At 30.4% G+C, this 13,055-nt stretch overlaps 1 protein-coding gene across 2 annotated transcripts in view; it reads right to left on the bottom strand.

Moving 5' to 3' along the window:
* Positions 1-10,374, bottom strand: part of LOC142330201 (uncharacterized) — a 747,772-nt gene extending 737,398 nt beyond the window's left edge. For both annotated transcript variants that reach the window (XM_075375326.1, XM_075375325.1), the window contains exon 1: positions 9,962-10,374. The gene's annotated coding sequence lies outside the window, so the exon portion shown is untranslated. The remainder of the gene's footprint in view (positions 1-9,961) is intronic.
* Positions 10,375-13,055: the final 2,681 nt, after the last annotated feature.

The following is a 13,055-nucleotide window of genomic DNA, read 5'->3' as shown; positions in this document are numbered from 1 at the left end:
TTTTTCTTATTTTTAGCCTCTAGAATGAGTTGTCAAAGTACTGCCTTATCCTTCTGAATCACTCTGTATTTATATATATATATATATATATATAACAAATCTAGCAATAGCGAAGCATTGCCGGGTCTGCTAGTTTTCAGTAAAAAATAATCATTTAAAACACCCGCTAATTTATTAAAAAACAAACAACAAATTCGGTAAGTAAAACCAAAATGCTGACTGACTATTTCATGTTTTTTTCAATAAAAAATTATTGCTACTATAAATCAAATAAAAACTTTTATAGCAGGTAACAAAATCTTTGCTGAAAATAATAGAAACAACAATAATATTTATGGTTTACTGTAGTCGTGGATAAAACATAAAGCAAATATTTAACATTCAATATTTACAAATTGTACGATTCACCAAAATAATGTATGTCCGATATAACGTTGAATATTCAGATACAACAGTCAACATTACAATTAGCTGTACATGTATCATATGTAAAATATTTGCAGTAACAATCAATTTTTCTCTTTTTTTTTGTTGAAAAAAGTCCATATTTCTTTTAAACATTTTTCTGTTTTGTTTACAGTTAACTATTTCGTTTTCCATACCAAACAAAAGTTTATTTTTAGAAAACAGTTTAAAAAAAGAAGAAATTACATTAGTTACTGACGTCGGGAGCGAAATCTTGTTTTAATTCGATCTTTTGGCGTTTAAATTTTGTTTTTACATTTGTAACTTGGTTACGGTCATACGTGTTTTTAAATGTTGATGAAATTTAAAATTTTTAAATTTCCTTGGCGGGTGATTTTGCAGCGTTTTGCTGTCATAAAATAAAAAATCGTAGAAAGATATTTAATTAAAACATTAGAATCATTAATTTTTTGATTTTAAAGTAAGTCAAGAGGACTTTGAGTAAACTGAAATTATAAGACAAAATTGTCATTGTTGCGATTAACACTTGTTTTCTTGGTATGAGGATAGTATTTTTGGTATTTAAAGAATCAATCAAGTAACGATCTAAGTGTATAGTCTAACTGAACTTAGATGTAAAACGAGTCTTTGCGTAAAACCTTCGATGTTAGACGAAGGCGCGGGAATAACGCTTCCGCGAATCGGTTAATTTAATAGTTATAATAATATATGAGGGTTGTAAATTGTGGCAGATGGTCGCGGTTGGAAGAGACATGCAAAGGCGACAGTGACTTGTGTAAATACACTGATGGAAGTATCTGCTAAAGCTTTCGCTTCTGTGGCATCCTGACAGAGACAAAACTGATGACGGTGTTGTGTTATCAACTTTAGGTCTAAAAGACGACCTCCGGTAAAGCCTATCAGTGCTTAGAACGGAAGGGGTAGTACGGCGACCGGGATTCTCAAAAGGGGGTGTCTTCCCCTAAAGGAGTCAGGATGCTCAAAATATTTAAAACAATACTTGCACATCTTTTTCAGTTATTATCTTTTTTATTGGCTTGAAAATAGAAAAAAACTGGCAATGAATCGAATTACTTTCCTAGCTATGCCGGTCAAGTTATGTAATTAATTTTTGAAAATCAATTATTTCCAATAATTTTATAATTTATTATTATCTTATGATAAAATAATTCCTTTTTATTCATAAAAAGCCGGACTTATGAATAGTACGTACTTTTTTCGCAATTTTATGTGAAAATATCTATTTCTAATTTTATAACTGAATTTTTTAAAAAGGGGGTGAAAATTTTGGAATTTTTAATTCTTTTTTTCAAAAAATACTTAAGAGTAAGTAAGGGCTATCAAAAAATTAAGTTTTTTTTTAATTTTAAATGCACGGGTAACTTACGAGATGAATAAAAATTTTAAATACGTAAATTTATTTTTTCAACAGACCATTGGAGTAGGATTGGCAGAACATTTTTATAGCGGATTGACGGTCTGTTTGTGTAGAAAATATAGATACAAAAAACTCCCTCTCATATCTCCTTTTCTGAAACAATACATAGCTAAAAAAGAGAAAAATATATATAGCCATTTTTGTGGGAGGGGATGAATATTAAATAAAACATTTTCGATAATTTGTGATCTTGAAAAAAAATTCAACTTTTCTAAGAAAAAATTTTTGCTAAAGTGTTCCAGTAAAGATTTTAAATTTTATTTCCTTAAAACACCCCCATCCCTTTTTCCAGTTTTTACAAATCTTTCCACCCGAATGGAGTAAGTAATATAAATGTATTATAATTTAATAGAATTTATTATTTCTAACTTCAAACAAACAAAAAATCCCGTCAAAATAATTAACTCGAAGAAGCATCCAATTTATAGTAAAAAATTAAAATTACACAAAAGTCAAAATAGTAGTAATAAAAAAGTAGAATATCGCATTATTTCACGAATCTTCTATGAAAAATAAATTTTATTACAAAATTCTATTTAAATACTAGATAACATCGGGTAAAAAATAATTAACTTCCAAAAGGGAGAATAGGTGTTAACAAACAGCACTATTCATGACCAAACTAAAACTTTCTTTTTGAAGTTTTCCATCTTACAAAATAGATATTGGAGAAAATTGAGTTTTACACTATATAAAAGCACGTACTTTTGTGTAAGATCTAATTACTCGTGATTTATGAAAAACCACGCATAAAAAAATGCCTTTTACATCATTTTCCTATTTCAACTTTCTTGTTCGAGAAAAAAGAAGCTATTTCGGTACTTAATAAAGAACAGAAAACTTTCCAGAACATTGGACGACAGCTATTATACATCCTTTACACAAAAAAAGGCGACAAGACAAATCCGGACAATTATCGTGGAATTTCGTTATTGGATTTTACGTATCAAATTTTATACAGAATTATTTACAATAGAATTAAGGACCAACTAGAAAGCGAGCTAAGTGATTACCAAAGTGGTTTTCGGCCTTGGCGCAGTTGTCCAGATCAAATTATTACTTTGAAATTACTAATAGATATTTATAATATAAAGCAAAAACATGATTATTTCTTTTATTGATTTCAAAAAGCGTAAGAAATTGCATACATAGGCCTTCAATGTTAAAAATTCTGAGAAATCTCGGATCGGATTCTAAATTGGAAAATAGGATCGGTTTATCATTGTCAAATACAAAATCTAAAGTGAAGTTTAGTGGCGAATTTTCCGAACTTTTTTACATAAAATCCGGACTGAGACAAGGCGACGGACTTTCGCCTTTATTATTTAATTGTGCACTAGAATTTCTGATGCGCGAACGGTTTAAAATTAATCCAAAAAATATTCACATAGGATACAAAAGAGATAACTTAAATTTAAATCGCCTAAGATTTGCCGACGACTTAGCGCTATTAACTAATAGTATCGCAGAAGCCAGTATACAAATAACAAGTATAGAAGAACTTGCAAATAAAATTGGACTTAAAATTTCTTACGAAAATACTAAAATGATGGCTATAGATCCTTTAGTTATTAATTCTGTGAATATTAATGGAAACAAAGTAGAACTTATAGAAAAACTTATTATTTGTAATCGTAACGAAAAACAAAATCGGACCGAAAGACTTAATAAATTATTTAAAGTGCTACAAGTAACTAAAAATACTTACAACAAAAAATCGCTCTCGATTAACACTAAAATTAGACATTACAAAACTGCGGTTAAACCAGTAATTACTTACGCGAGCGAGACTTTATTTAGATTAAATCAGAAAAATAACCTTGGCTTAAAGTTGAACGCAGGATTCTTAGAACCTGCATAAACAAAAACTATAAACAGGAAAATCAGTACAGATTATTGCCTAATAAATTTCTGTACGAAAACTTTTCTTTCTTTTTCCTGTTTAGCCTCCGGTAACTACCGTTTAGATAATTCTTCAGAGGATGATATGTATGAGTGTAAATGAAGTGTAGTCTTGTACATTCTCAGTTCGACCGTACCTGAGATGTGTGGTTAATTGAAACCCAACCACCAAAGAACACCGGTATCCACGGTAATCCTTAATCGATACTATGAAAAAGAAGCGAATTTCTTTCTGTGCACACTTTTTAAGATTACCGCAAGATAGGATTACTAAGAGAATTATCGATCGATTTGGTCTTTAAAAAATCCGCCATTATGGATCAAAGAAATTAAAGAAGACGTGCAAGAATTAAATTTGACTTACGAAGATTTTCTTAATAAATTCGAAAAATTTAAATTTGTTATTAAAGATCCGAATACCGACTTTAAAGTAAGAACTTTTAATTATACAAAAAGGGTTTATTCAGAAGAGGATCGAAAAGCAAGATCATTAAGAATTATTAAATATTGGGAGAAAGTAAAAGCTAAGAACTTAAAGGCCAAAAGATCGGCAAAAAACTTGAATCATTCTGACTAAAGTGGTCCTTTGCGGCCTTAAAAGTAAAAAAAAGAACAGAATTTTTATTTTATTCTTTCTTTTTACTGGACATATTTATATATATATATATATATATATATATATAATATTATATTTTCAATAAAGACGGAAAAAAACAAAACCATAAAGGAAAGAAAATGTTTTGGGATTTTTAACCATCTGCAAGATAGAGAGTACAGTCGCTTATCGTATGTTTAGAATTTCAAAGTTCACTCGTTTGACCCGCATGGTCCATTGACTGGATTCTTCCTACAAGTATCTACGACATCCAGCCGCGGTGTATTATTCCTGGTAATGTATTAACAGCAGAATCAACACTACTTCAAAACATCCCAGATAGAAGTACTACGCATTTTAAAGGTAAAAAAACTTTTTTAAAAAGAGTCTTTAAGGTTATTAAAATTGACTTATACTACAACGCGAACTGGTTCTTATTCCTTTTTCAATACACATAGTGTTTCTAAAATGGTGGGCTGGCTATACTTTTTCGGATTCTTCTTGTAAAACTAAACAAAAAATATCCTTAAAAATGGCAAATTCTTTTTCGTTTTCCCACTGTCCGCCATTTTGTTATTTTTATATAAAAATTTATATCTCAAGTTCGGATAGACAAATTGTATTAATAATTGGTAAGCGTCTTGGTAATAAAGTTTTAAAATTAGCAAACAATCAGAACTTAAATACCTTCGCAAATTGCAAAATGGCGGCCAAGTTTAATTCTCAATCTATTATATCTCCATAAATATTAGTTTTATCAAAATTTATGCTGTTTGCTAAAATATTAAGCCTTTTATTTTGAACAAAATGAAATTTTATTTTTTTTAATTTTTAATATTTTAGCAAATAACATAAATTTTTATATAACCGTTTTTCAAAAATCAGATGTATGGATAAAGTGACAAATGAAGAGGTGTTGCGGAAAATTGATGAAGAAAGAAGCATTTGCAAAATGTAGTTAAAAGAAGAGACAAAGTTATAGACCACATATTAAGGCATCCTGGAATAGTCGCTTTATAAGGCAGGCAATGTTTGGAATACGCAAACAAATTGTTAGAGATGTAAGATGTAGGGGGTATGCCGAAATGAAACGACTGACACTAGATAGGAAATCTTGGAGAGGTGCATCAAACCAGTCAAATGACTGAAGACAAAAATAAAATGTTTAAATTTTATAATTCTATTTATAGATAAGTTTTTTCAACCTATAACAATTATTTTGATGATTGTAGATAAAATTTTTAAATTTCTAAATTGATTTTAAATTAAGCAGTATATTTGTATTTATACTAAAACCAAAGTGTTTTATCCCATTACTTGCACAGTAGGTATGATTAAACTAGAAAATTAATAATAAACATTTTGTTTCTTCCCCTATTCTGCGATTATGCATAAAAATAAATGACTAAATACAAAATAATTAAATAAAATATACTATATAAAATATATAAAAATATATTTTTATATAAAAATATAAATAATAATTTATAAATAATATTATATAAAAATATAAATAATAATTTATAAATAATATTATATAAAAATATATATAGTATAAAATATACTATATTTGTTATTATTTGGTTCGTTATTTTGTTTAAACGCGTGTTTTGTGTCAACAATCCTAAATAAATTACATTAGAAAATTTAATTATACGAATAAATATTTCTCTAATTATTCCCTTCAATAAATAATGTATTTTCTTTAATCAATTGAAATTAGACGAATGTAAATATGATACGTTCTGACTTTTCATAGTTCTGTTTCTTCACTGTTCTGTTCTTTCGCAGTTTTGTTTTTTCAGTATTCTGTTTCTTCATGTTCTGTTTTGTCAAGTTCTGTTCTGTCCGTTCAGTTCATGGAACTATCACACACTTTTATTTCTATTATTCGCGATATCAATGACAAAGAGATTGCTACGAAATTTTTCCAATCAAAAAAGAATACAAACTACCAGCATTTGTAAAAAAAAAAACATCAAATGAAATTTCAATTTCATTTCAAACATTCGCGTTGGATGTCTAACAAACGATCATGGAGAGAAGAATTTGGTTTGAGAAAAACTGGTAACTCGCGGATATCGCTACAAAACATTGAAGTATTTATATATTTAGGCTTATGAATATACAACTAAGTTTTGTTCGAGAGAATTGAAAATGTCAATTGAAGCAATAACCGATTGGAAAATGTACCTGAGAGAGGTGTATGTGCTAATCATTTATTAAAAAATCCAAAAAAATAAGGTGTCCAGAAATAGAAATAGAAGGGTCCTCACTTTTACAAAGAAAGTATAATAGAGGCAGAATTCTTCCAAATAAGTGGGAATTTTGGAGGTACTTGCAGAGAAATAAGTAATTGTTTCGTGTACGCTGTTCCAAATCGTACCGAAAATACATTAATTCAAACAATAACAGGATACATTGAAAAAGGATCAACAATAATGTCTGTCAAGTGAAAAAAACCTATGATTCTCATTTGGATGGATATAATTTTCAACGTTATATTGTAAATCACTCAGAAAATTTTGTAGATCCATCACCGGACCTCAAATTTTCGATAAAATATCGAAAATTTGTGGGCTTGTTCCAAAAAACTTAATATGAGGGAAAGTGGAACCGCTCGACAAATGTTGGATTCACATTTGTGCGAATTCTTATGGCGTAATAGGCATGAAAAAGATTTATTTAATATTATATTAAAACACATTAGTCAATCAATTCTCCCTCTATGAATCATGAGAACTTGCCGTTGGTGAGGGGCTTGAGTGCTCAATGATACCGAAGGTGCAACCATATCGGAAAGTATCTTTTGAGAGCCAGACTAAGGAATGATTCCTGAAAAGGGCATCAGCTCTTTCAGTAGCTGTTAAGAGCGTAAATCAGGAGGACTTAAACGACTATATCAACATCACTCAATCTTCCGAGTACTGCGCAGCTGAAAGCAATGAAAAACTACAGCTGCTTTTTTCCCCAAGAAAATGTAGTAACAAAGATGGAGGAGCCTACCGCGGTAAAATATTCCGGAGGTAAACTAGTCCCCGTTCGGATCTCCGGGTGGGGACTGCTAAGGAAGGGGTCACCAGAAAATTAAAACACAGCATTCTACGAATTGGAGCGTGGAATGTTAGTCTGAAGAAGTCTAAAAAAGGTTATAGGTTAGAAAATTTTGGATAGATTAAATGTAGATGTAGTAGGAATTACCGAGAGGCAGGCAACGTTTGGAATATGTAAAATAAATTGTTAGGGATGTAGGGGGGATATCGAAATGAAACGACTGGCACTGCATACGAAATCTTGGAGAGAAGCATCAAACCAGTCAAATGACTGAAGACCAAAAAAAAAATTAGTTAATTCTATTGAAATATTTTTTTTATTTATTTGAATTATTTATATTTCGGTTTAGTAAGTTAGTGTGTTTATTATGTTTAAACCAAATATGTTTGGTTCGGTTATGTGGATATACATACGATTCGTCAGTAATCAATTAAACCAAACTTAACCTACGCTCGCTAACCTTGACTAATTAACAATAATGTTTTGATTATTCAAATAATAAATTCTGTAATTATAGCTAATAACAGACTTGTTTTGTTAATATGTAAAATATATTAATATGGAGAATATTTAAAATGACCGGCGTAAAACAATAAATTAGTGTGTTTCCGCTAATGTTTAATTCATCAATTATTATAAAACATGTTAAATAATTTTTAAATTGAAAAATGCGAAAAAAATGGGGGGGGGGGAAACGGAAAAGGATCCCGAAGTGTTTTCGTGTAACATAACACAATACTTCAGCTTAGAAGAAAGGGCTTTAATACGCTTGACATAAACTACTGAACCGTTTAAAAAATATATTAATTTATTTAAAATATAACTAAAAGATTCTATTTTAAAGAAACAATATTACTTCCAATGAAATTTTAACAGTACTATTTAAAAATTAAAAATCCTGAATTTCCTGTATACTATTCAACGTGCACATAAACGAGCCTCAAATAATTTTTATTAACGTTTTCAGAACTGTAATTTATTTTGTAGTTATTATTTATATGATTATATTTAAATTATTATTATTCTCGTATGAGTACCTGGAAATCCCCAGATATTCCATGAATTTTTCATGATTCGGGGACCGTACGTAGCTGCGTCCCTTTTTCGTGGCGTGTGAGTGAGGTGCAGTCTTGTACAGACTCAAGCCGACCGTATCTACCCTCAGGGTTTAGTCTAGTGGTGAACTCGTCATTTCAGATCAGCTGATTTCGAAGTCGAGAGTTCTAAGGTTTACATCCTAGTAAAGGCAGTTATTTTATACGGATTTGAATACTAGATCGTGGATACCGGTGTTCTTTGGCGGTTGGGTTTCAATTAACAAACAAATTTTATTCTGAGCCACACTAATCTGAAATCTATTTCTTGACCTTCGTAATTAAAAAAAAAACTCGATAAATAAAAATCTACATGATTGGAAGGAATTTTCTCTTCCTTTCAGATTCGAATTAACGAGATTCGACTTCATTTAATCAGGTTGTTAAAAAATACACATATACAACCTCACAAAACACATAATATATTCAATTTTTTTGGATAATCAGTTAGCTTGCTTAATTTAATTTATAAAAATGTCTCAAATACTCGTAATATTGGAACAAAAAATTTAATTTTATATAATTCAATAAAAAATTAATTGGTTTATTTAAATGAATTGAAATGTTAATTTTAATTAAAAAAATAATAATAATAGAATATAATTTCAAGAGGTACATAAAAATTAAAGGCGTAATTAAAATATCAAGATGAACAAAATTTGGATAAACGAAAATATGTAATATACTTATAATAATAGTAGAAGCAGTAAATAGGTCTAATCTATTTCAGCAGCATATTCATAAAAAAAAACACAACGAACAATATTCAGATCGCTAACTTATTTGGCAGAGGTAATGGAATTGTTATAAGACAAAAGAATAGTTAGTTACTAATAATAACAACCAATGAGTACATATAATTTATTACAAATAAAGAAATTCAAATCTTCACCAAGAATATAGCTCCTATAAAATGATAAGCTAAGCTGTATTATAAAATGGAAATAATAAACTCATTTTATTTATGTTAAAATGATCTATAATAGATCTGTTCTTCTACATTAGATATTGTCAAAATAAGTCACGTAGAAGCAATAATGAAGCATTAATTAGCAAATTAATTACTTCATAATGCAAGATAAATTTTCCACATAACAAACACGACACAATTTCTGAAAAAATGACTCAATATTTTTAATAAAAAAATTACTTAATAAAAATAAAACTAATTAACTATTACTCAGTATTTTTAATTTTACTACATAAAAATTCATATTAAGTTATAAACTGTTTCAATCTTTGCTTTAAATAGTAATTTCAAAATTTATACAAAGGTACAACAAAATAACGATACTTCCATAAATAATAGTTGGAATAAAACATAGTAGTAGGCTGTGCAACAGGTAGGCTACATTTGTATAAGGTTATGATTAAAAGAATAAAATATTGTAAAGATGGACAAATACAACTTAATAAATAAATTAATATTAAATATAATACAAAAACAAATACCTTAACAGGCAACAAGTGGATAATCGTGTCGGTTAAACGTTTTTTAATAATTAGGAAAACTCGTAATCAGAATACTAAGCAGCAGTTACTAACTCCCGAAGACAGCAACAAATGTCACAGTCTCTCCCACTGTTCTCGTTTATCAAATCCCGACGAATAAATAATTCGCGCCAAAATGTCATCCATACACTATTACGGGTAAAAGTAAAATCTAAAGTCATTATAAAAAAAAAATAATATGTTTTAAAAATAAATTAATACGTCGCACATTAACAATAATTAATTTTATTATTTTAAAACATATTTATAGAAAACTAACCTATGTAACGACATACCACCTTAAAAACGAACCTTATCACTTCAGTTCGTATTGTTTACTAACTGTACGCACTGTTTAGGGCTTGCTCTCTGGTCCCAGCAGAAGAAACAGGAGCAGTAAACGCCCTGTACCGAGCATTCTAATGTTTAAACGTACAGTGCTGCTACAACGGTCAAATCTCTGAAACATAAAATTAAAAAAACTTCCCTTCCACGCAAAATATATTTCCATTATTTCGCGGTTTATTTAAAATGTAATTATGTAAATAATAAACATTATTTTATCCGACAGCAAGATTTATGTTGCACTAGTTTTATGTGCATTATATACATGAAGAAAATAAAAATTATATATATTATTTTATTTTAACTTCTTAAATTCAAAACGTTATTTGGAATAATATTCATAATTAAAAGTTAGCATTATTAATATGAACAATTAAAATTAAACATCACATTTTTATAAAAAAGTATAAATGTATAAATATTATAAAAAATATTTATTTTCATAACAAAAACGTCAAGTTAAAATCTTATTAAGTCTTAATTTAATTAAAAAAAAAAAAATGATAAATAGATCATAATTAAATAAATATAGAATTTTATGAACAACTTGTTGGAAAAACTTAGTTAAATAAAATATTAAAACCTATTTTTTTTTGCATCATTTTTTTTTTTAATTTTCAACTAATTTGAATAAAATTTGTAAAAGAATTTACACTAAATTAAGCTTCAAAAAATTCGTTTTGCGTCTATTTTCCTGATGTTTAACATTCCATATATTTATTAAAAAACTATAAAAAGAATGTGCTTAACTGGTTTTATTTATAGCATTTTATCAGAGATATAAATAATTAAGCATTTTTTGCTGGTGGTCGATTTCAGTTTGGTGGTCAATAAAAAAAAATCTGATGTGGACACTAGGGTGACTTCCTTGTACGACTATAAAATTACATAAACACATTTTTAAAAGTACTTAAAATGTTATTTCACAAATAACTTTTGATTTTTTCATTTTTTTATTGTTATTATTGAATTATTATTTACTGTAAATTTTGTTTATAATCAGAAGTTAATAATTATTAATAAATCAATATATTTAAAATAAAAGAAAAGTTAAAAAAAGGAAATGAAGTCGGATTTGAACCGATGTACCTTCCCCTTGTAAAATCCAAATATTTAATTAATTAAAATGTTGGAACCAATGAAAATACGTGCCATAAGTACTACAAGTACTACAATTAAAATACCATAAGTACTACTTATGGTATACCGTTTAAAAGCTCTCAATGAAGACCTATTACTGCAGTTAAGAAAAAGTCAGAATTTTTTTTGGATTTTTGGCTTTTTTAGAAACTTTTGGTCCAGTCGAGTGCAATAAAAAGATAAAGTGCACAACGAGAATGGTTTGCTTGGTATTTCTCTCGCCACCACTCCATCGGTCGTCCTTAAGGATACGACCAAATATCTATGCCACAAACGGCTACTAAGCCTCGAAACAGTTTAGTGACAAGTATCCTAAATAGCTACTACAGCTTACCTAACAGCGTGAGCGGACTAAGCGCGGTGCCATATACCACCGGCTTACGTTTCTCAACCGCTCACTTGTCATATATTCTAAAATGAGTAGGCGCACCCCGTCAACTATTAAAAATATATATGACATCCATAAATTAAAATTCATTTCGTTTAAACAGCAATTCGCTGCCACGCCTAGGTCGCTGAATGCCAGCAAGTACCTGTCCACCATATTAAAACGCTTGGAGCCTTAACTGGTTTGTGGTCAGTCATATATAGGTTACCTTCCCACAGCAGTGCGGTAGGAGTCTTTTCCCTTAGGTAAACTACTGATGTCGGTTGAACAAAGCAACCGCATCAAGGAACTCCCACATGATACGACAATGCGGCTCTCGCCACATTGACTAGCCGTTTGTGAGCGACGAATTTTCCCCTTAACCTCTAAGTTCCAGGGTGGCCCGGTGTCTGATCACCCCAAGAGCAGGGCAGTCAAACATCAGGTGCTCATTAGACTGGACCTCCCCACAGACGCACAGCTCATCAGCTGCCAGGCGGAACCGAAACAGATATTGGTTTAAATTAACATGGTCGGTGAGCACCTGGGCACCCGTTGCCCTTAAAAACGAGTTCGAAGCATACCATTCCCCCAGATCCTGTATAAATTTATACAAGGATCTTCCCATAGACGTGGTGTGCCATTCCAGCTGCCAAGCATCCATCGCGAGGCTCTGAAGCCTCTTCCGCAGGCGGGACATGGGCAACTGAACGAAATTTAGATCCGGTGCATTGTGATCACCGTTCCGCTCCGGTACTGGCCCGGCTCGAAACCGCATCCCAAATACCTCAGCCTCCCGCCTCTTCGGAATTTCCACATGGCTGCCCGAACTTTCACCACTAAATCGATTAGGAGAGCCTTTCCCAATACAGTAGTAGCCTCGTAGGAGGTTGTTTTAAAAACACCAGTGCATACAATTAAGGCTCTGCGCTGGGCACGCCTTAAATTTTGAACATGTGCTCTATTCACATCTAACCTTTGTACCCAATCGGGCGTCGCGTAAGAAGTCATGCTATCAAAGACATCTCGATACATCATGTACATCTGACGGCCCGATAACTCATAGTCTTTCCGAACAATCCTCCTAAGTTTGCATCACTGAGACGGCATCCGCCGCTACTTGCTTAATGTGGTTGCTAAACACTTCTCATCAAACAGAACTCCTAGGCACTTATTAACTCTCACTCGACTGATTACACAGCC

This window comes from Lycorma delicatula, chromosome 9 (genome assembly GCF_047948215.1).
Source record: "Lycorma delicatula isolate Av1 chromosome 9, ASM4794821v1, whole genome shotgun sequence".
NCBI classification, from domain to species: domain Eukaryota; kingdom Metazoa; phylum Arthropoda; class Insecta; order Hemiptera; family Fulgoridae; genus Lycorma; species Lycorma delicatula.
This window is presented reverse-complemented; position numbering and strand designations above follow the sequence as displayed.